The sequence below is a fragment of the Sceloporus occidentalis genome, unplaced genomic scaffold (genome assembly GCF_023333645.1).
Source record: "Sceloporus occidentalis isolate IW3139 unplaced genomic scaffold, rSceOcc1.0.p SCAF_9, whole genome shotgun sequence".
NCBI classification, from domain to species: domain Eukaryota; kingdom Metazoa; phylum Chordata; class Lepidosauria; order Squamata; family Phrynosomatidae; genus Sceloporus; species Sceloporus occidentalis.
The window spans coordinates 41940601-41964014 of NW_028316989.1; the positions used below are offsets into that span (position 1 = coordinate 41940601).

The 23414-nt window shown below is 41.4% G+C and overlaps 1 long non-coding RNA gene across 2 annotated transcripts; it reads right to left on the reverse strand.

Annotated features, from left to right (window-relative positions):
- Positions 1-2514: 2514 nt before the first annotated feature.
- On the reverse strand, positions 2515-15094 carry LOC149307397 (uncharacterized). 2 transcript variants are annotated; one of them, XR_016282377.1, is made up of 4 exons: positions 14938-15094; positions 12433-12552; positions 11559-11609; positions 2515-2699 (listed from the first exon to the last, which is right to left on the reverse strand). It is a non-coding gene; the product is annotated as an uncharacterized LOC149307397 (long non-coding RNA). The 2 variants fall into 2 exon arrangements; XR_016282376.1 differs by lacking the exon at positions 2515-2699 and having other exon boundaries at positions 11005-11609.
- Positions 15095-23414: the final 8320 nt, after the last annotated feature.

The window sequence follows — 23414 nt, forward strand, 5'->3', positions numbered from 1 at the left end:
GAGCAGCAGAAAACAAGCTTGCTCCCTCCTCAATATGACATCCCTTCAAGTATTTAAACAGGGCTATCATATCACCTCTTAACCTTCTCTTCTCCAGGCTAAACATCCCCATCTCCCTGAGTCGTTCCTCATAGGGCAAGCTTTCCAGACCTTTCACCATTTTAGTCACCCTCCTTTGGACACACTCCAGTTTCTCAATGTCCTTTTTGAATTGTGGCGCCCAGAACTGGACACAATATTTTGTACGTCCTGGACTGTGATGTGAACCAGAACGCAATTATCCTTCCATTTTTGCACTTCTCTGAATTTGGTGATGCAGTTATTCTAATACACACACACACATATATATAAAAAGGTATGTGTGGAGGGAGTGTACACAAAGCACAAGACCAGAACTCCCATAAGCCTTTATCAGCATTGCCAGCTGAGACTTCTGGGACTTAAAATCAATACACTGAGAACACCAGACGTTTGCCACATCCATCTTAACAGAAAATTGCTTATAAATAATATATCATATGAGGGAAATTTGGATACAAAAACGCATATGAACTTCCATGTAGACTTTAAAAATTACAATTGGAAGTGGGAACGTGAAGAACGAATCTTTTCATGGAGAAACAACAAATGAAACAGATTCATCCAGCGTTACTTAACCCATTTCAAGTGCTTTTGCATTTAAGAGACCATCCCCACTGTTGTTTCATTATTCAGTGCAAGCCGATCAGTGGAAGTGCCCAGTGAGAACAGTTCAGAACAGCACAAAGAGCTCTGATGTCTTTCCCCAAATAAAAGATGTTCAGTTTGCATGTGCCACATAATGCGTTTCCCCCAGCATCTCTCCGCACAGTAATTACAAAATAGAAATGTCATCACTGTCAAATGAGATAACGCACCTCATGCATCAGGACACATGCTGCTTAAAATCAGAACGGGGAGAATAAAGCATCTGTGGAGTGAATGTGCATTGATTACACTTGCAGGCATTAATCGCTTGGAATCAGAACTGAATTCCGTCAGGGAGGTGGTAAACATTCAAAGAAATCAAAGATGGAAATCATCACTTGACAAGGCTTTATACAAACTCCTGGAGGACAAAATATCTGTGGGGGGGATCTTAGGTAAAGAGGAGGAATCTCAAAATCCATTCAGTCAGCATGCTCTGTGGCCACAAACTCTGGCTGTCAGGAGGAGAAATGGAAAACTGTGAGGAACAGGAAACGGTGTGAGAACGATTTTAAATGGGGACAATAAAAACTTGCACCGTTTTAACCGGAATCCTGTTGGCACCTTATGTGTGCATATATTCCCCTGTGAAAACAGTAGGATATTTTAGTCCAATGCTGACTATCCAGGGGCAATTCAAGATGATGGAAACAGTTCTCCATGCAGATGTTTCTTGTGCATGAAGGTGCATTGGACATGAACGTTTATTGCATTTGTGTGTGGATGTGCATTGAGCATGGATGAGTTTTACACACAGATGTGCAGGTGTCTGTACATTTGATAGCACATTTGGTGCTTTGGTTCAGTTGAGCAGCTGTTGCCAATCATAGAATCATAGAGCTGGAAGAGACCTCAAGGGCTATCCAGTCCAACTCCCTGCAATGCAGGAATACACACTCAAAGCACTCAGGACAGATGCCCATCCAGCCTCTGTTTAAAAACCTCCAAAGGCGCCTCTACCACCCTCCAAGGCAGCATATTCCACTGTCAAACAGATCTTAGTGCAAGAATGCAATAACCTCCAAATGGATCAAGAAAAGGACTATGAAGGCATACTCTTGAGAAGTTCTAAATCTATACATAATTTAAACAGGGCTATCATATCTCTTAACCTTATCTTCTCCAGTCTAAACATAACCAGCTCCTTAAGCCATTCCTCATAGGGCACAGTTTCCAGACCTTTCACCAATTTGGTCACTCTCCTCTGGACATATGAGGGTTGTCTAGCACCATTAACACATAACTCCACATATGAATATTTACACAATACAACCCCCACATAGAATCTCAGCCTTTGTTTCAGCTCTTCACATGTCGTGAGTAATAGCCATTGACGTATTTTCACCCCACCGTTAAATAGTTTAAATTGCATTTAGGCTGGTGTCATCATTACATCAAGTGGAAGCTTTCCTACAAACTCCAGGGCAAGTGGTAATAGGGACAGGTGAAAATAGCACTTTCTTGCCAGCTTTTGGAAAGAGTTTTAAATTGTAGAAATGTGAGAGAAACCAAAACTGGCAGATTTATCCATCCTACGTATTTAGTCATTCGCTTTATGTCCCTCTTGCCTTCCCATGAATTGGACTCCTTACAATAAAACCGTACAAATACTATTAAAACATAAATGAATAAAATTAAAACACAATTTTAAAAGACCCCAGAAGAAAAGGTAACATCCTAGCATTCACTGTTTTTAAGCAAATGGTGCTCTTCCTCTTCTTGTAGATACGTGGAACGGGTTAACCATAGTCACAACGAACAGATTTTGTGAGCATGAAAGTCCCTGGCGATCCGATGCATCAGGTGTAATTTTCACGGCAGTGTCACTTTCTCCTCTGGGAAGAAATTTCATTGCCAGCCTTTTCAGGACTGCTGAGACATTTCCCATTTCCCTCACGCTCACTCTTCAATCCTGACCACTTTCAAGCAGCTGAAGGTAGGCTCTCTCCTGGCAGGACTCCGCAATGGATCTTCTGCAGAGAAATAGAAGAGCAGTGGTTACATCTCATCTCATAATCACAGATTTGCAGAAGTGTAGCGTTGGAAAGGACTTGGAGGGCTACCTAATCTAAACACACACACGACACCCATGTTGCAGAAAACGTATAGCTAAAGCATTCCTGACAGAGGTTATCTAATGTCACTGTTAGCATTGTTAAGCACTGTGAGTACCTTTTGGGTACTCACTAAATAAAGAGCCGTTTTTGCTATAGGTTCATTGATTATGGAGATCAGAGTACTGGACTAAATGAATCTTCAGTTTGACTCAGCAGGCTCTCCTTGTGTTCATGTTTCCTTTTGTTAAAAGGAACAGCCTTATCGGGAAAACATGAGGATATCTCATGAAGGCTGCAGTCTTATATACACATACCTGAGCCTAAATCCCATGACATTCAACAGGGCTTATTTCTGAGTAAACACGAACAGAATTGCACTGTAAGTTATTCTGCATTTGGATAAAGTTTCCCTTGTTAGACGAAAGCTATTGCAGACAAGAATTTGGCACCATGATTTATTGCTTCCATTCTGCGCATGAATCCAATTTACACACATATGCCTTCACAAAATACTCCATTTGGCAGCCGTCCCACCCACCCACCTTGCAAATATAACTAAAGACATCTTGGACTAATTGAATTTTCACCATCGAATCAACAGTCAATCCATCTACATCACTGTAATTCTTATATTCTGTCCTGATTTTCTTCTCTCCTACCCCCACATTGTAAATGTGTGGTTAAAAAAGAATTGGTGAAGTATCTGCCAAAGTATATAAACCTGCATGTTAAGAGCAATAATTGGTAATGTTTACAAAGCACCATCTACAAAAGTGAGATTTTGCAGAGGAGGGGAGGAAAATGAGAAATACATATATTTCAACCCTAGTGGAAAATGCCAATGGAAGGACAAAGGAAGTTAAATGTAACAAATGATGAATAAAAGCGAATGCTAGTAGCCGTGGCGTAGTTGCAAACTTTGAAATACAGGGCCTCATTATGATCGGCCCCTTAGCTAACTGTCAAGGAGACTAATAATAACTAATACAAGCAAGCACTGACACATATGCACCTCAATGAGAAGAGATGCCCTATTTGTTAGGATTAGCTGATAGTTACAGAGAAGGGTTGGCGAAAATTTGGCTAACGCTGATAGCTGGAAATTTTGTTTGGGGGTTTTAAAAACCTATTTTGAAGCATCTTCATAGATTAAAAGGAAATAATATGAGATTTAAAGAGAATCTTAATATGAGTGATGGAAAACTTTCTATGCAGGAGAAAGCAAAACGGAGACTTTTGCTCCCACTCGAGATAGTAAGCGTGTGTATCTGCATGTAGGAAGATAAGATGAATTTCAACACATACGTTCCAGTTGTCTAAGTCCCAATTAATCCTCTATTGCCCCACTTTCTCAGCTGTTATTATTGTTGTTGTTGTTGTTGTTGTTGTATTTAAAATGTCCCAGTTTCTCGCTCCTTCTCCTAGCTCAACTATATGGACTCAATTATATCACCGGTGTAGGAAGCAAAGGAAGGAAGAATGTTGGCAAAAGCAAACTGCTGCAGCCTTTCCTAGCTTGGGTATTCTTTCTCATTAATAAACTTTGTCATCTTGACTTTTAAAAAGATATTTTAATAATAAACAAGGTTTGGGGGATTTGTTTGTTTGTTTAGTTGGCTGTTCTTGTTTTTAAGCTCTTTTAATAACGGAGTTGTGAATAGTTGCTCCAACACACAAAGCAAAACCCAAGAAGACACATTCGTTCGGTGGCAATGTAATAGTGCAATCACACACGAATTACAACGGGGCTAGAAGTTACAGTCTGCAGCTGGTTTCAATTTGTTGTTTTGACCTTTCACTGAAAAATGAATTTTAATAGGCAATTGTTTCGCTTCCAGAGGAATATTGAAATGCAACGGTTAAGTGGTTTAAATAATTGAGGTGTAGCCTTGCCTAATTTTTGCGGTTTAGTTTTGATCTGGAGTAAGGTGGACAACTGCGGCCTTGCAGATTATTATTATTGTTATTATTTGGACTGAAACATACTCTCTAATTGTAAGCATCAAAAGTTTAATTTTAAAAAAACCATTGGCTATTCTAACTACGAACTTTAGAGGTCCAAAGTGTCTACGTGATCATAGTAGCCTATTCCTGACTTAAAATATACTTGGCTATTTACACCAAATATTTTACCAAAGATATGAAAGTGCATAGAATCCATTTCATGCATTTATTTATTCATTAACAAGCTTTTGGAGGGGAGGAAATCATGTTATTCATTCATTAGCTTACATTTCCCCATCACTAGGACTCAATTCACTTTATATTTATGTTAGACAGGAGAGGATTTGATTACTATGTTTAAGGTAGATTGCTATTTAAATTAAAGTTAAATGCCTACCTAACCAAAATGAATTTGAAAAATGCTATCCAAGATGAAACTCCATGCCCCTGCCAGTCCCTACTTTGAACTTGGGAGAAAAAGAAATACCTGCATTAATTTTTTGAAAGCCTCATGTCTCATCCAACCCACCAAAAATCCCAATCTTGTTTTTCTCCCTCCCTCCCTTACACCTTCTTAACCTTCCTTTTTCTATCTTATTACTGAACTGGATCCCAGTTCCTGGGTTAACTCCTTTGCAGTGTCTAGCATAGAATACAAGGGGATCTCTTGGATGCAGAGAAATCTATCCCCTTCTAAGCTGCACTTATTACTTCTTCAGGTAATATTGTTTAATGTTAGAATTAACTAAAGTATCATAGAAGAAGACTAAAACATTGAAGGGGAGCAATGAAGAAGGTACTGTAGGTAAGATCATCAGGTTTAAAGATACCTCACTGACTACAAAAATAATGACCACGGATGACTTACATAGCTTTAAACGTATCTGGGGTAGCCATGTTGGCCATGTAGCAAAGTACAAATAACATCCAAAATCCACAAAACAGGGATGCTTTCGAAGCCCCGTTGACTTCTTCATTGGGCAAAGATGTTAAAAATCATACAGCAGAAAAATATATATGTTATGATGTTAGTCCCAAGTTTGCAATGAAGAGATTGAAATAATTCAAGATTTTCCATACTTTGCACCAACCATTAATTAGAATGGAGACTGCAGTCAAAAAATTGGAAGAAGACTAGGACTCAGAGGAGCATCTGTGAAAGAACTAGACATGGTCCTGAAAGATATATCGCTGCACATTTCAACATAACCTTCTGGAAAACTCTGCACCTGGAAACAGGTATATAAAAGCTTAAAATAATATTTAACACACCTTAAAAACAATGTGTAAATGAGATAAACCTGTTTTCTTCTTCAAACAGGAATATCAGTTGTGCAACTATACATTTCAATGTGGGTGCAAATCCAGGTGTGGTATTCCATAATATATGGAGTGGCCTTTGAACGCTAAGATGTCTGGGTTTTGCACCAATAAAACAAGCATCCACATTGTATAATGACTGCTCTTCACCAAGCGGCCTTAAAATCTTGTGTTTGCCAGAAGAAATGTATTCATTACTTCCCCTGAAGCACTAGACAGGTTAATCTATGTTCCCGAGGAGGCCGTGTGGTAGCATTTCAGAAGCTGATGAGATCCTGGAACTCAAGCGGAACACAAGTAATAAAACCATTCCATTTTGCTCAGGAATGCAGAGAAAGTGTGCCCTGGGAGTGGGAGGCAGGAGTTTCAAGGAAAATAATGGGATCCGTTTGTCACTCTGCCCGGCCAATGGAGGATGCGGTATTTTTCCCCATTAGTTTGCATAGACTTCTTTTAAAAGAAAATAAAGGTTGCATGAAAGAGAAAAAGTCCAAGGGCTGATTGGTCCTTTGGGGGTCACAAACCCTCCAGCCTTCAAACAGCGCCACCAGGAAACGTGAGGGAGGCATTTTGCAGGAAAGGCTAGGGGTTGTTTTGTTTTGGTCTTTCATCATGTATTTGTTACTGCGGCTGCCAAGTTGTTTGCTTTTTCATTCCTGTTTGTGGTCACCTTACCACAACAGCAGCCAACCTGAGTTTCAGATATGGGTCGGAACTGGGTGGGGTGCCTGAGTACCTCCAAATGTTTTGGACTACATTTCCCACAGTTGGCTCTGTGGGTTGGGATTTCTGGTCATTGAAGTGTAAAACAGCTTGAGGACCCACAGTTTCCCAGATCAAAGTTAACTGCGGTGGGCAAGATCATCAGCATATAAACAGGTCTGGTTTCAGGGCCATCTTTGCCATGCCTTTGGATGAAGAAATCTGCTCCAGGTGGCACTAAAGGGACAGGTAATGGCAGGAAAGCGAGTGGGCACAATAAGCCATAAGGTTACACTTTTACTCAACCCACAACTAATTTTAAAGAGGGTTAGAGCAAAAGACATCAGAACTTACCTTTTCCAAGCTAGAGAAATGGAGAAGTGTTTTCCAGAAGGATCAGAAGTTGCAACAGCTACTGATCTCAAGGGAGCTTGGGCTAGAATGCCTTGGCTTAACATTCGAAGACAGTTCCTTTTCAGAGAAGCACACATACGGAGAACAACTGGCAAGAACTGTGTTCTTTTGCTGTATCTTCTTCAGCAGTCTTCCCAAGTGGGGAAGGTACACCAGGAGAGAAAGGCAGTACATCTCCTGCTGTGTCTTCTGCCACAGATGCAGAGCATACAGCAAGAAGATAGGCAGCACATCATCTGCTGTGCCCTCTCCAGCAGGCTTGCCACATTGAAAAAGTAGACTGCAGCTGTTTGCCACCTATGCCACAAGTTCCCCTTGATATTCTTGCAAACAAGCTAGTAAAATGTGGGTTAGGCACTGTAACTGTTAGGTTGGATTTGCAATTGGCTGACTGGCCGAACCCAAAGGGTGCTCAATAATGGCTCCTCTTCATCTCCACTCTATTCTGTTTTGGTCAGGCCTCACCTGGAATATTATGCCCAGTTCTGGGCACAGTTCAAAAAGGATATTGAGAAGCTGGAGCGTGTCCAAAGGAGGGCGACTAAAACTCTGAAGGGTCTGGAAACCATGCCTTATGAGGAGAGACTTAGGGAGCTGGATATGTTTAGCCCGGAGAAGAGACGGTTAACAGGTAATATAATAGCTCTGTTTAAATATTTGACTGGGTATCATATTGAGGATGGAGCAAGCTTATTTTCTGCTGCTCTGGAGAACAGGACCCGGAACAATGGATGCAAGCTACAGGAAAAGTGTTTCCACCTCAACATTAGGAAGAACTTCCTGACAGTAAGAGCTGTTCAACAGTGGAACACACTCCTTCCTCGGAGGCTGGTGGGGTCTCCTTCTTTGGAGGTTTTTAAACTGGATGGCCATCTTTCAGGGGCGCTTTGATATTGTGTTCCTGCATGGCAGAGGGTTGGACTGGATGAATCCAAATTCAGATTCCCATACTCACTACTCTTCTCCTCCAAATTTTTCAGTTGTTTAGGGAATCCCTTTGGAAACTAAAATGCACCACACTGCTCTCTCTCTCTCTGTGTCTGTGTATGCTTTTACATGCATCTCTGTGGGGTTTCTGTATACAAGAAAACTACTCTTTCTAGTTACAGGACAATTATATGGTTTTGACAGGGGAGGAGCAGGAATCCTTCCTAAATAGTATGCTGTTTTCCATCATGTCATCATGTTTCCTAATCATGAACACTAAAATTCTGCTCCACTCGTCTTTTCACTTGCAATTACAGGAATGCCTGTATTTTTTGCATATCTCATCAATCATTTTTGCTGGTGCTTCATAACTGCCAAGTGACCTTCTTGGGAGGTGAAACACAATTTAGAATGACTTTAGCTTGTTCAATTGCCTTGTGACAAAAGAACCGGCCGGGGGAGCAGGAGGAGAGAATTCCTTTATTTGTCTGGCTGTGCAAGAAAGCAACTAAATATTATAGGTTCACCAAATGAAAACACCAGATTTTTCAAAGGGCTGGAATGAACAAGAAAGTCATGTGTGCATACAATTAGTACAATAACTGAGATCCACCTAATATATTATGTAGGGAAATGAGTTCCAGAAGTGGCTTAAATGGAGATGCATAAAAAGAGTACAAAAAGCCAAGTCACAGAACTGGGATTCAGATTCTATTATTCCGTCAAATGGTCTGGTCTCTATTAACAATAGTTGTTGTTTTTTAAAAGCCCTTCTCTTTGTATTTTGTGGTTAGTAGGATGATTATGCTCAGTCTTGGAAAGAGGAACTAGCATCCCATTAGAAACCTTCTTGCATTTCTGAGGCTTGCAGTGGTTTGGTCTCTTTTGCTGCCTTGCACTGTCTGCATCTTTTGCAGGGTGCTGCTGTGTTTGTGTCTGGCAAAGAGTATATGGTGACTACAGCACAGTAACATGATATGTTGTGGTACCAGAGCTTTCTGACAGAGGCTATGTAGCTCACAAAACAACAAATCCCAGAATTCCATAGCATTGAGCCATGGCAGTTAAAGCAGCATCAGACTGCATGGTTTCTGTATTGCAAATTAAATCTACATTTAATACATGGGAGCCTAAAGGATCCTGGCTGGTGGAAGTTGGACTCTGGATTGCCAAAAGCCAGGCCAGTTTGTAACCATTGTTTGCTAAATCTATGAGCCTGAGCTCATGTATATTTCAGGTTGAAGGATAATTCCCACCCCCACCCCAAATATTGACTTTGACACTTTAGAGAAGAAGCCAAACCATCTGGTACAACATTGCTTTAAAGGACAGCTACTAAAATACCACATCTTGGGAATTAACTCCTGGCTTACTCATGTATGTGGATTAAAATATAGGATGGATATCAGAAGCACCTCAGGAACAACAAACATCAGTTTCCCTACATCAGCTGTAGTGCATGAGTGCTCTCTGGTGGGCTACTACCGTGATGTTAAAATTCTGCTTGAAGAGCAACATTTCTCAAAGTTAAAAACAAAGTCACCAGCCATTAACTTCAGGTAAGGAAACCTCAGTCAAGTGACAAAGGTGCATTGGGAAGTCAGTACAAGTTTATTTGAATCCAGACTAGCTAGGTGTTTCAGATATACAGAGAACAAGCAGAGAGGACCCTGGGAATAGCATGCTTCCACCTGCTCCTCTAACTCTGATTTGAGGCAAACCATTGTCTGCAATTTCATCTTGATCAAATTCTGGTTTTCAAATGGCAACATACAATTTGTCTCAAACCATCATCAGTGACAGGGAGAAAGAAGGAGGAATGGGGGGAAAGAGGGAGTGCTTGACCCCAAAGTTCAGCTGTAGTCATTCACATAATGGCATTAGAATCATAGAATCGTAGAGTTGGAAAAGACCACAAAAGCCATCTAGTCCAACCCCCTGCCATGCAGGAAAAGCATAGTTTCTGATCATGTTTCTGAATTCAAAAGTGTAGTGGTGAATGCAGTCATATCAGTAAGAGTTAAACAGGAGCTTTGTTAATAGCCAAGGCCAATGGCACTTTGTGTAGGATTTCAACAGAGGAGTTTTTAGAAGGAGGCCCAGAGTCCTGTTTCAGTACCGACTTAAAGACTACTGAATATGGAATGAGAGGGAGCTGCTGCAGTCACATGCAACCGCTGTGGTATGTTTGTGTTCTTGCCAGAAGATGTGGGTAGCGACAACGTCAGTAAGGGCAAGTTGGTCGTTGCCCTGTTGGAAAAGAAGGAACAGCAATTTGAGATGCGTATATCTGTGCTTCAGCCTTTTGGGTGCATGAGGTTTTCTTGGACAGAATGGAGCAGACTGTCATGAATGAGGAACATGCAAAGTATGTCTCTGAGGAGGAGGTCAGTTCCCAAACACAAGTGGTTGGCATTTGGAGGAATGAGACACATTGAAGGGGGGAAGGAATATTAGAGGTGAACAACTAGCTCCGCAGATGATGATGCTGGGAATGATTTGGCTTCTTGGACCATGGTCTGCAGTTTCAGAAAGATAAGACATTTGGCAAGGGATGGGTTGCACCTCACAGCAGTTGGCAAAAACATTTTTGCTAAGAGTCTGAAAATACTGACCAGGAGGGCTTTAATTAGGAAGAACTTCTTGACAACTGGAGAATGCTTCATTTATACCCAGAAATACTGCTAACTATTGTTGTTATTAACTTTATTTATATCCTCCCTTCTCCCTAAGACTGGGGCGCAAGGTGGCTTACACATTACAATTCAGAAAATTACAATAAAACATCCTTAAATCTACATTAAAACTGAATTAAACTAAGAACATACACACTGAGGAACATACACTCTGAAAGGCTTTAATAACAATAAACAATACAGTTTTTTAAATCAATACAGTATTTACAGCCCTTTTAAAGAAAAATGCTCTCTGCACCATCAAAAATGCTGAAACCTAAAGCAGGACAAACAGCATTCTTTTGCTCTTCATGGTTTTTATTTTTGGAGGCATGGTCTAATGCTAATAAAACATGTAATGGAAACATTTATTATTTGGTTGGTGCAATAACAGTAGGGTTTATTTTCTAAGGTACCACTGGTACCACTCTTGAAAAGCTGTCTCATACAAGAAGTAAACAAACAAACAAACCCAGGCCATTTCTTCTATGTCCAGTAGTATCACATATTGCAGGTGCAGACTTCTCTGTTCTACTCTACTCCTCCTTGCCTTTCTCTGTTACAAACTGCAAGGTGTACCCTTTGAGTCCCCAGAGATAATGATAGTTCAGCCCCACTTTGGAACAATTAGGTTCATACCTTGTTCCCTCCCTTGAAGGCTGGTTAAGACTTAGGAGGGAGTAGATGCTACCTGAATGGATCCAAAAAGAAATGAGACCAAACATCTCTATGCTCAGATTTTTGAAACACCCAAGTGAATGGCAAAGATGTTGTCCACATTAAAGGCACTCACTGTGAGGTCCTCTGCTAGCCTAAGCCACTGGGCGATGGATCTTCAACGACCCTAGGAAAAGAATCAGAATGGGAAAGCAGGATGAACAGGACTGAACAGCAATTGGTATGAAGAGGCAGAATTGATTTTTGTGAATGGAAGCAGGCAAGGTCTGTCGAATGTTAAGGTTTCCAGACATCATCCACTGGTGTAGACCACCATTGGCCACCTCCATCTCCCCCATGCCAGAAGGAAAACAAACCCACCACAAATCCTCCACCAGATTTTAAATCCCATGCTCTCTCTCCCTTCCCACCACAAAGTGTCCAGCAGATTTTAAACTCTGGAAAGGAGAGAGAGGAAGGGGTTTAACATCAAGAGGAGGCTTTGTGGTACTCATCAGATTTTGCTCCATTTGACTGATTCCAAACTTTTAAAAGAGTTGGCAAGGAAGGAAATATTGGAATAATTCAGAGATGACAGCAGCAGCAGCAGAGCTGTTTTTTCAGTGACCAGACATCAGAATTTGTTTTTGGAAGGGTTGAAGAAATTTGAGAAAGGATGTGCCAAGTGTGTCAAACCTTGGGGTGAATATGCGGAACAGGATGTATGTTCCTTGGCTCTAGGTCATTCCCTTCTTCGTCAGGTTGAGAACATTTCAGCACCCTTTCATAAAATACGACAATGCACCTATCTAAGCCCAACATGCCATGGGTACAGGTAAAGGAATAGGGAACTCCTTCTTATGAGAAGGCAGATAGGTGGGGAGCTGTTTAGAAGAGGTTTGGGAAACTGTCTAGGTGACTTTGCCAGTGATTGGCAGGGAATAAAAAAAGAGTGGACTTGGTCAAGGCAATGGCAATGCAAAATCAATCTCCAGGAGTGACAAACTCACCTGGACTCTTGCGGTGCCGGCCCTTCTTCTGGACTCCCTCTTGTTACGGCAGCTGCATACTCCTGCAGCTGGCTCCAGCACTCAGGCATCTGTTGGCTAATTGTGGACAGCCGCTGCAAGCTGGCAAGGCGACAAAGAAAGAGATTCTAGCTCCCTGGGCTCCTGACGGAACCCACTTGGCCATGCCTCATTCACTCACCACCAGATGGCTAGCTAGCAAAGAGTTATTCTAGATGGGGCTTCCTGGTACTGTAAATAATGCTCAGCATTTATAGGGCACTTTCAAGTTTTCCAACCATGCTTCCCATACAGTATTTCTGTCATTCTTACAGCAGCCACGGAAGCAGTCAGAAGAAATATGCAATGAGGGTTGATTTCCATCCCCTGCCACTGATCTCAGCCTGGGGACAGACAGGAAGAGTCTTCAGTTTTCATTACCTGGCTCACTTCTTCCTTGACTGAGGCATGCTTCTTGCTATGCTCTGCACACAAAACAGGAGTGGGGAACATGTATAACTGCTGGTGGACTGTAACTCCCATTAGCATTATCTAGCACAACCAATGGTCAAGGCTAATGGGAGCTATAGCTCAACAACATCCCAAGGCCCCATGTTCCTCATCCCTGATAGAAAAGGTCCCAGGATATCTCTGGCATCTCCCATGAGAAGGATCCTAGACAGCAAGGCTAGGAAAGCCCTCTGTCTGAGACCCTGGAGCTGGGGTGGGGAACCTGAAGCTCTTATACAGCCTTCAGCATCAGGAAGTTCACTTACTCTTGCTCTCCAGACCACTTCTTCCAGAATCTAACTTGTTGTGTGGAAGGGGAACAAAGGGGATGATGTGGCAAAGTGAAAGAAGGCAAGTGAAGCCTTCCCAGGCATTGCATAATTGTCGCTTACTATCTGATGTTCTTTTGTTGCCTGTTTATCGAACCATTTCCTGTATTGCTATGTATTGTATATGTATTATCCTACTTGAGAGTATGTATTTTCCCTGGATGAAGATTAACCTTCCATTTTGAAGCCAAGCCCTCCCTCCAGTCCATCTGCCTTGGTCCAGGCCTCGGAGGTAGAGAGGAACTGCTGGACCTCTTACCCTTTCCCGCCACCACTCCCTTCTCCTTCTGTGTCATGTCTTTTTAGATTGTAAGCCCGAGGGCAGGGAACCGTCTAACTAAAAAGATTGCATGTACAGCGCTGTGTAAATTTACAGCGCTTCATAAATAAAGGTTAATAATAATAATAATAATAATAATAATAATAAGTGAGCTAAGCACCCTGTAAACCCAACGATTTTAATTTTAATTAAATTAACTATTTTAATTCTGGTTTTCTTGTACCATGTTTTGAGAGTGTAAGTGGAATAAATATATAAATGAAATAACATTAAGCACCATCCTTTTAAAAAAACACCGTCCAGTTCACCCCTTAATACAATAGGCAACTTGTATGGTGATCATCAGCTGTATGTTCATACTCATGTTGTATTGCCATCTGGTGACACAATGAAACAATTGCACTTCCCAAGAACACATGAGGATAAATGCAATATGTATTTTACATGAGCCCTGTAACTGGGGCTGGATTAAGAGTTCAGATGAAGAGATCGCTATTCTTTCCCTAAAGCTAAAGCAGGAACTCCACCAAATTTTGTTAAAGGGATTATTTATTTATAATTATTAGGTTCATTTTTATCTGGCCCTTATTCCAGGCAGAGTTCAAGGCACTGTACAAGGGTCTCCTCTCCCTCCTGCATCATCACAACAAACTTGTAAAGCAGGTCAGATTAAGAGTGAGCACAAATAGCCCAAAATCACCCAAATGTGAGTGAAGGTTTTTTATTCTGCTCTTCTATTAATTGAAATTAACACAATTCTGATATCTGCTGCCCTTCAAATATGCTGTATTGACAGACTTTGAAACTAATTGGCTTAAACTGTAATATGCTGATACAATGTGCTATCACTACTCTGATAAGTTGGACCAGTTAGTGAAAGGCTTGTTGGCTATAGATATGTCTTTGATATCTTTTATTTATGTATTTCATGTATTTGGGGAAACTGTTTGTTATTGTGAGCCTTCAAGTAATTTCTGACTTATGGCAACCTAAGGCAAACCGATCATGGGGTTTTCTTGGACAAATTCATTCATAGGAGGTTTGCAATTGCTTTCCCCTAATGCTGAGAGCATGTGACTTGCCAGATAATAATGTCTTTGTTAACCTGTTAAGTGGGTAAAATATTATAAAAGATGGTTGATATAAGTATGATTCCACATATTTGTTCTATCTATATATGAACGACTTGCTTACTTTTATGAGGCACTTTGAGAAAATACTGGAAACCAATATACAAATAAACATGATGATGCTATCGAGTGAAGGAACCCCTCTATTAAGGCAAAGAGTGGTGATCTGTCCAGAAATATTTTCACTCTTTCCCCTGCTACAATCAGACAAGAAAAACAGCTTGCCAGCTACAATTTTCCCCCAATTCAACCAACTTACTTATCCTTTAGGAAAATGTCACAGCGCTGGTCCCATGGCAGATCTGCTAAGTTGTCAGGTGGATATTCAACTTTCAGTGCAAAAGTCTCCTCCATCAATGGATAGAATGTGAAGTTAAATAGGAAGATGGGTTCTGTTTCTCCCTTAACATTCCCAGACTGTGCATCCCCTAGAAACAGATAGAGAAGGTGTTGCAAGGAAGAGACACTTTGCGTCATTAACTTTAAAGGATTCCTCCATAGGAGAGGTCAGATTTAGGATAGTGGGATGTGCCTTGCTTTTCACTGGGTTTTTATCAGAGCCTGCTGCAGAAGACAGAGATTTAATATTAAAGAATTCTTAACCAAATAATTTGTTCTGAATATCAGAAATGATCACATCTCACAGCACTTTCACAAAAAAAAAAACCACTCTATCCCAAGCATTGGTATTGGTTTTAAATTTCATCAATATAATTCAGCTAATTTGGGTTCTCTTCATCGCTTTTATTAGCCTTTTTTTTTTTTTTGTGCTTCTGTCAAACGGTTCAAAAGTCTTGGCAAATCTGCTGTAAGTTATTGAAAGATCTATCAAGAGAACAAGTTTATGTTTTGTCCATTCTCACTAGTAGCCAAGATGACTAAATTAAGGCTGTCATACTTCAGGCACACCATTAGAAGACATGATTCACTAGAAGAGACAGTAATCCTGGGAAAGTTGGAGAGCAGTAAAGAGAAAGACTGCATATTAGATGGATGGACTCAATCAAGGAGGCCACAGCCCTGAACAGAGCAGGTAAGGATAGGGGGACTTGGAGGTGTCTCACTCACAGGGTCACTATAAATCAATGTTGGCTCAAGGGCAGTTGAGGGCATTCATTCTGATTAGCAGAGACTGATCTTTGCAAGCATGCTGCTGCAAGATGGCCGCACCCTCTCTGACTACAACATCCATAAGGAGCCCACCTGGGAACCACCACCACTTGGGAGTGGACAGCATCTTCCCTCACCATTTAAAGTCCATTCTAAATTCCTCTTCTGATGTGAAAAGAGAAAGGAAAAAGAAATCAACTAAAAGACTGTAAGTTGGCAAGGCAAGGAAAGAACTTCATGGCTAAAGTTCGCTGTTGTTAGCTGCTCTTGACTCAGGGCGATCCTGTGGGTGAAACATATCCAAGCCCACGTATCCTCCATTGCTTTGCTTAGGCCTTGTAGATTTAGGCCTGCTGCCTCCCTAATTGAGTCTAGCCATCTGGCATTCAGTCTTCCTCTCTTTCTACTGCCTTCTGCCTTTCCTAGCATTATTGGCCTGTTACAGACTGCCAAAATAAAGCTGCTTTGGGTCTCTTTGGAGGTATGCTGTTTAAATGATGCATGCATCCTAAGAATCCGGAAGCTGCACCAAAGCTGCACTCCAGTGCTTAGGAATAATAGTTGTGACCTTAAAAACAAACAGATATTGTTCCTAATATATTATAGCCTTTCCAACCTGCTGCCCTCCAGCCCCTAACCAAAGGTTGGCGATTGTGCCATTCATTCTAATACACTCTATTCTAATGTGTAACATACAAAGTCTTTAAATGGTGAGAAATTCATATTAGAATTGTGTGGGTCCAGTGGTGGAATGGGTGATAATTTCATGTCATCTATACATATACACATTTACGAAAGTTGGCAAAGAAAGATCTTGAGATATGGGCAAGGGGTGCATCTGAATCTAACAGAAAACAAAACTGATAGATTCAACCATGCAGGCAGAGGGTGCAAAATGCCTCGGGTACCAGGGGATAAATTGGGTTCAGATATTGACTGCTGTATGGCATTTCAAAACTATGATTGAAGAATGACTGCTTGGAGGTCTCCTTCCTGCTTGGAGGCTCTACTAGGTCATCATCTGGTTTACCATTGGGTGATATCAAGTTGGGTGTGATGGTTATGAGATTGTGGAAGTCCTCCTTGAATATGTTACGTTTCTGAACACAGGACTGCATTATAAAGGGCTCATCATTCGAAATGAATGTCTCTTTAATGCTTGCACTGATAGGTAAGGAGTCTTGATCTGATATAGACTCGGTTTCTATGTTCATGGGAAAATAGGTACTCTGCATTTCACAAGGGGGAGAGCTGGCAATAGTATAGGATGCCAAGGCCTGCAAACGATCAAGGGAAGCTGCCCGGCCTTTTATTTCCTTATTGACCCCGAGCAAAAAGTTCGGCTCTGAAGCAGGGACAAACTGTGGACAATCTTTGCAATCCACCTTCCTGCATTTGGGAGGCCTCAGGTTTGAATACCCTTGGCTGAATTCTCCATCCCTCAATTCACAATTAAGGACACAGTCCACCATATCACACACTTCTGGGTCAGATGGGCAAGCCTCCACTGATTCTTTCTTCCTCACCTTTTCTCTGGCAACCGGAAGCTTTTCCTTGGCCATGCCTCCATTCATCTGTATGAGGTTGAATATTGTCACTATGTCTGCCGCCACCATGATCTTCTTGGACTGCTGGTTGTTGACTGTGCATCTCATTTTGTCCTTGAACAAGGTGGCAGGGAAATTAGGATCCAGGCAGGCAGTGTAGAAAAGCACACTCCTTAGCTTGGCCAGCTAGGACAAATCAAACCTGGCACACAATGATTTGCAGAGATCTTGATAGGAAACCGTGTTCTGCTTGGTATCCAGTTCCTCTAAAATGTTGACCAGGAACACAGAAGAGTCCTGACTGGTCTCCATGGCCAATGGATTGCAAGCTTTGTAGTTTATCCCAAAGGTTTTATTCCAGTCCTACATTAATAGGAAACATAAGCAAAATATTAATCCTAAACTGTTTACAATGTGTAAAGCAGACTATTTATGAACCCAAATAATTATAACTCACAGCTCAGTCAATTGTCGATGTTCTATTGTTTTTAATGGTAGGGTATGACCAAGAGGTACAAACTGGAAAGCTGGGTTTGCAACACAGGGGAAACATTATCTGCTCCCCTTTCTAAATGCTCCTGCAGAATTATTGTAAGAGCCAGCATCTTAAGGTTAGCTTGATATGATTCAGATCTACAGAAGAATCTTAACTCAGAGTCTTATTTCAAACAGTGATTGGTTCAAGAGAATATGGATTAGACACTGATATCTTTTCCCCCTTCTGTCCACTGATCTCAGAGATTTGTCAACAGAGCAACCTGGCAGCAGAGCTGGTCTGCAGGGCTAAAATCTGAAGGCAGCATAGCCCAAAACAAAGAAAGAACTGTGATCCAAATGTCCCCAGATCAGAAACAGAGCCACACATCTGACCTAAATTTAAGGTCAAGACAGTACTTGGCTCATATCCTAGTCTTGGGATAGCAGAAAAAAAGCTTGCTCCATCTTCTACATTATACCCCTTCAGCTATGTCAAGATGGTTATGTCATGTCCCAATAGCCGAGAAGGAATAATGGAGAGCTGCAATCACTTTACAACTGTAGAATTGGACTTATAGTCCCAAGCTCCATTCCTTATAATTCTATGGCCCAAATCTCTGGTTGCTCTGAAGACATATGGAGAAAATATGCTATGTAAAAATGCTATGGGCATGTTTAATATTTTGAAAATAGAGAAATCCCAAAGGTGGACAAATCTGGCAAATTATGGACACATGATCATAGACACATGCTCCTTCATGCAACCAGTCAAATTTAGGTGTATGGAAGACCACAAAGTGAACTCAAAGGGATATCAGGAAAGATGCCCCCAAAATAATGACTGTGAATCCATAGTGTAAATCTGCATTAACATAGTTAATGCAGTTACACAAAGACAGCCAGCATGGTGTAGTGGCTAAGTGTTGGACTATGACTCTGGAGACCAGGGTTTGATTCCTCACTTGGCCATGGAAACCCTCTGAATGATCTTGTGTGAGCCTCATACTGTCAACCCAAGGAAATCCTGTGATCAGTTTGCCTTAGGGTCACCATAAGCCAGAAATAACTTGAAGGTGCACACACAACAACAACAACAACACTTTGCTCAATGGTTGATCTCTACCATCCTTCAGCTGAATTATTAATTATTATTTATTCACAGTATTTATACCCTGCCCTTCAGCCCTAATGCCAACACTGTGCAACCAACCATCTGTGTATTTGCCAGTGTCCCACTGTGCATAAAGGAATGCACACTGGCTATTTGTTTGCAAAACTGACACTTTTAAATCATCCAAAACATTCAAATGCATTGCTGGAATACATTCCATTTATCTTAACTAGACTAGACCCATTAAGTCAATTGTCAAATGGGGAGTCAACATGCAGATAACACATCTTTGGTGCGATAGGAGTAGATCCTTTGCAAAGCTGATAGCTTTTAACTTTCCACTCAAGACCAAGCCACTCAAAAGACTTGGAAGTACACAGAGATTGTGGGGAAATTCACACACACCTACCACAATGTTGAAGATGGAGTGAGGGTGGAATGCACTGCAGGTGAAAGAAATTAAAGAAGCGATCAAAATTTGTTCGCAGATGTCTGCACCACGATTCTGTGTGTATCATGTTTTGCTAACATGCCAGAGTCTACATGGATATCAGAAAAACACATGGCAAAACATCATCTAGATGTAAGGTGGCTGTAATAACATATCAAGGTTGTTGTTGTTTTGTGTTGTTTTAATCATTGAACATATACTGGAAACAGGACAAAGGAGTGCAATGCAATAAAATGAAAATAAAGGCACCAGATCCTATTGGATCTTAGAAGCTAAGCAGGGTCAACCCTGGGATGGGAGACCACCAACAAACAGAAGGTACTGTCGGCTATATTTCAGAGGAAGGGACTGGCAAAACCACTTCTTAGTATTCCTTGCCTAAGAAAGCCTGATGAAATTCATAGGTTGCCATAAGTTGATGGACAATGTGTAGGCACACACACACACACACACACACACAACCCTGTTGTAAGCAGACACGCATATCTACAAGAGCATCAGCTACAGTAAAATCTACTCCTTCCCCCAAGTTTTGCTTATTGCATTGTTTACTGCTGACACACTGCTGCTACCTGATACCAAAAGGCTGTGTTTCTTCAGCCCTGCATCATCATCATCATCATCATCATCATCATCATCATCATCATCATCATCATCATTCCAATGAAGATTCTGCTAAAACACTTTTAGCTAAGGAGAGGATGACAGGAAAAGGGCTTGGATGGGCATAAAAATACTTTTTGAAAGGAGCTTCTTTGCCAGAAGCTTTTAAAACTCAAGTATGCCTGTGTACACTCATTTTGAGTTTTGCAAACAGAAAAAGCTTGAATTCATGAAGGGTGGAATTTATAGATGGAATTTATAGAATTTACGGATGTACCTTTACCTTTTAGGTGCAAAACAGGGAAACAATAAGAACAAGAACCACCAACACCGAGGAATGGTATACAAATAGATTGCTTTCATCCCTTAAAAAAACAATATCCCACTTTGATATGAGAACCTACAGAATAAACCTGGGACCGTCTTATTTATTCATCCATTTATTTATTGGATTGATATCCCAATTTTATCCCCATATGGGATTCCACATACAAAATATGTGCTGCTCCCCACTGTCAATATGTATTATTCTGTTTCTCTCCCTCTGTCTGTAGGAATGTTAGTAAATTCAGCCTCTGGAAGAATGTCATGCACACAGATGCAGCAAGCTTGTTTTCTGCTCCTCCAGAGCAGAAAAGATTCAATTCAAACGATAAGAAAACAGATTCCTAAACATTAGGAAGAATTTCATTACTGTAAAAGTGGTCTGACAGTGGAATGGACTGCCTCAGAGGATGGTAGACACTCCTTCATTGGGGAGTCTTTAAACAGAGATTGGATAGACATCTTTCAGGTGTGCCTTACAGTTGGCCCTCCACATTTGTGGCTTTGATTTTGGTGGCTTTGATTATTTGCAGTTATGATTAATATGTTCTCTCGAGGCATCTCTAGGTCCTCCAGCGCAACTCTGCCAGATGTTGACCATAGAGTTGTGCTGGACAACCTAGAAGTTCAGAAAGAAAACACTTCTCCAGACATTTGTAGGTCCTCTAGCATGATTTTAAGACCAACGTCTGGCAGATGTTGAGCACAGAGTTGCACTGGAGGACATGGAGATTCCTAGAGAGGTGTGTTCTCTCAAGTAAAAAGAATAGTGTTTTCTTTTGTGTTAAATTTGTGGTTTTCCCACATTCATGGGGGTTCTTCACTCCTAACCCCTGAAAATGTGGAGGAACCACTGTACAGTCATCCCTCCTAATTTGTGGATCTGAGATCCGCAACCTTGAATATCCGCAGAGGGGCGACCTCCACTATTTTCAATGGTGTGCATGCGCCCAGGCTGCACACATGGGGGTGCACCCCATTCAAGCATATGGGGCTTGAATATGCGCGAGCCTCTGTTTTCGGGGGGTGGGGGTCCAGAACGGATCCCCATGAAAACAGGGCCAACTGTAGTTCTGTATTCCTGTACTGCGCTAAATGGTCCTTGCAGCCCCTCCCAGCTCTATGATTCTCTCATTTCACATGTTGAAGAGTTTTGCATCAACTCAGGTTCTTACATCAAAAGAAGTGGCTCTGACAAAGGAAACTGCCTTATCTGTTCTGTACCACCTTCAAAATGAAGTGTCCTATATGGGTGTTCAATTAACAAGAAAGGATATGCTTTGTCTTTGAAGAAAGATCTGTCTCCAACAGATTCAATTTTCCCCAGCTAGAACAAAACAATCACATTGCAGTGTAAACATACACAGAATCTCACCTTACAGTTTACCAGAATCTCACAGTCTGTGGGTCTTTTATATGAGCTCCAGGCTTACCACAAATCAATCTTTTGAGGACCTCTGCTAAGTCATGTTGAATATAAGCCATATCCCTTGTGTTAAAGTGTGGAAAGGGGGGGAAGCCTTTAGCCCAGCATCCGAACTGTTGAAAGAAAAGACTGCAGCATTAATCATTCTGTTTTACCTCCCCAAGACTACCTTCTCCTAAGCAATGGGATGCCTTTGTCTTCCAAAAGACAGAAGGGGGGAAAGAGCCATGCAACATTCTCTAATCCCCTTTCCTCCAAATTGGTACCACTGTGGAAACATGAAGATTAAGCAAATTGGAAAGAAGTATGCATACTTCATCCCAACTGAGAATTTGGGGATTTATCAGGAGAAAAAAATTAGGGGTTTATTGCAGAATGCCAGGGCTATAAAATACAACAAAATCCAAAATCCACAAAAGGGTGATACCTTTATTGGCCAACCAAAATGCAGAAAATACATCATGCAAGCTTTCAAAGCTTGATGGGTTTCTTTATCAGTTAAAAACATACAGAAGAAGAAAGGTGAAAATGTTAGATGCACAGGCCTATAGAGATTGTGTAGCACCTTTGAGGCTAAGGCCCGGTACAGACCGCCACTTTGCAATGGCATGGGCCAATTTTAGGGCTCGGGAATGAGGAGCATTCACATGCTCCCAAGCCCTACTGCGCACCCCCAGCGCCATCATGGCTCACCCCCATCCACACGGGGGGCGCCATGATGACATAGGTGCAACGCAGCCTCCAAATGGCACTGCACCACACATATGTCAGTGGTGCGCATGAGGGTTGCCAATGGCGCTTTGGGCGCATCCCAGAAAGAACCCACTGGAATCAGTTTCTTTTTATGCCTCCCGGAGGCTGCACCATTTGGGGCAAAAACGGGCAGCATGAGCTTTCGTAGACTTCAGTCTACTTCCTCAAATGCATCATGCATTTCAGTTAGTCTCAAAGGTGCTACAAGATCTCTTTATGCACTGATTCTATAGACTAACACAGCTATGTCTTTGAATTCTATCACTAGCCCTATATAACGTCTGACCTATTATTCCATGAATGATTTGCTGCTGTTTCTTGCCTGGTTATTCACAGGTCACTCATACTTTAATTATGTTTCACCTTGACATTGTGTGAAAACTGTTAGTGCAATTGCATGATAATAACGGGTTGATCACGGCTTATACTTCCAACTGTCCCCCGTGTAATAAATTCCAAAGAATGGAGAATTACAAGATATATCCATGTTAGTCTATAGAATCAGTATGCAGAGAGGTCGTGTAGCACCTTTGAGACTCACTGAAAGAAAGAAGTTGGCAGCCTGAGCTTTTGTTGACTTCAGTCTACTTCTCCAGATACATTGAATGGAGTGGAAACCAGGGACAGACAGACATATGGCATTTGTATACGAGAATGTCAATTCAAATTCAAAATCCTTTGTGTATGGAAATGACGTGGCAAATCCAGTTTGAACAATGGTTGTTAGTGAACCAAGGCATTGGGAACTAGCCAATGTGTATGGAAATGAAGAGGCAAGACCAGTTTGGCTTTGGAAACTAGCCTGTAGGTGGGGAAAATAGATAAGTGTAGAGTGTCCATCTGAGGATGGGGTCAGATAGTGTTGAGATGTGGTTAGTGAGCCAGGAAGCCACTATCCCTGTTCAGTCCATTGCTGAGGGATTGTAGTTTATGG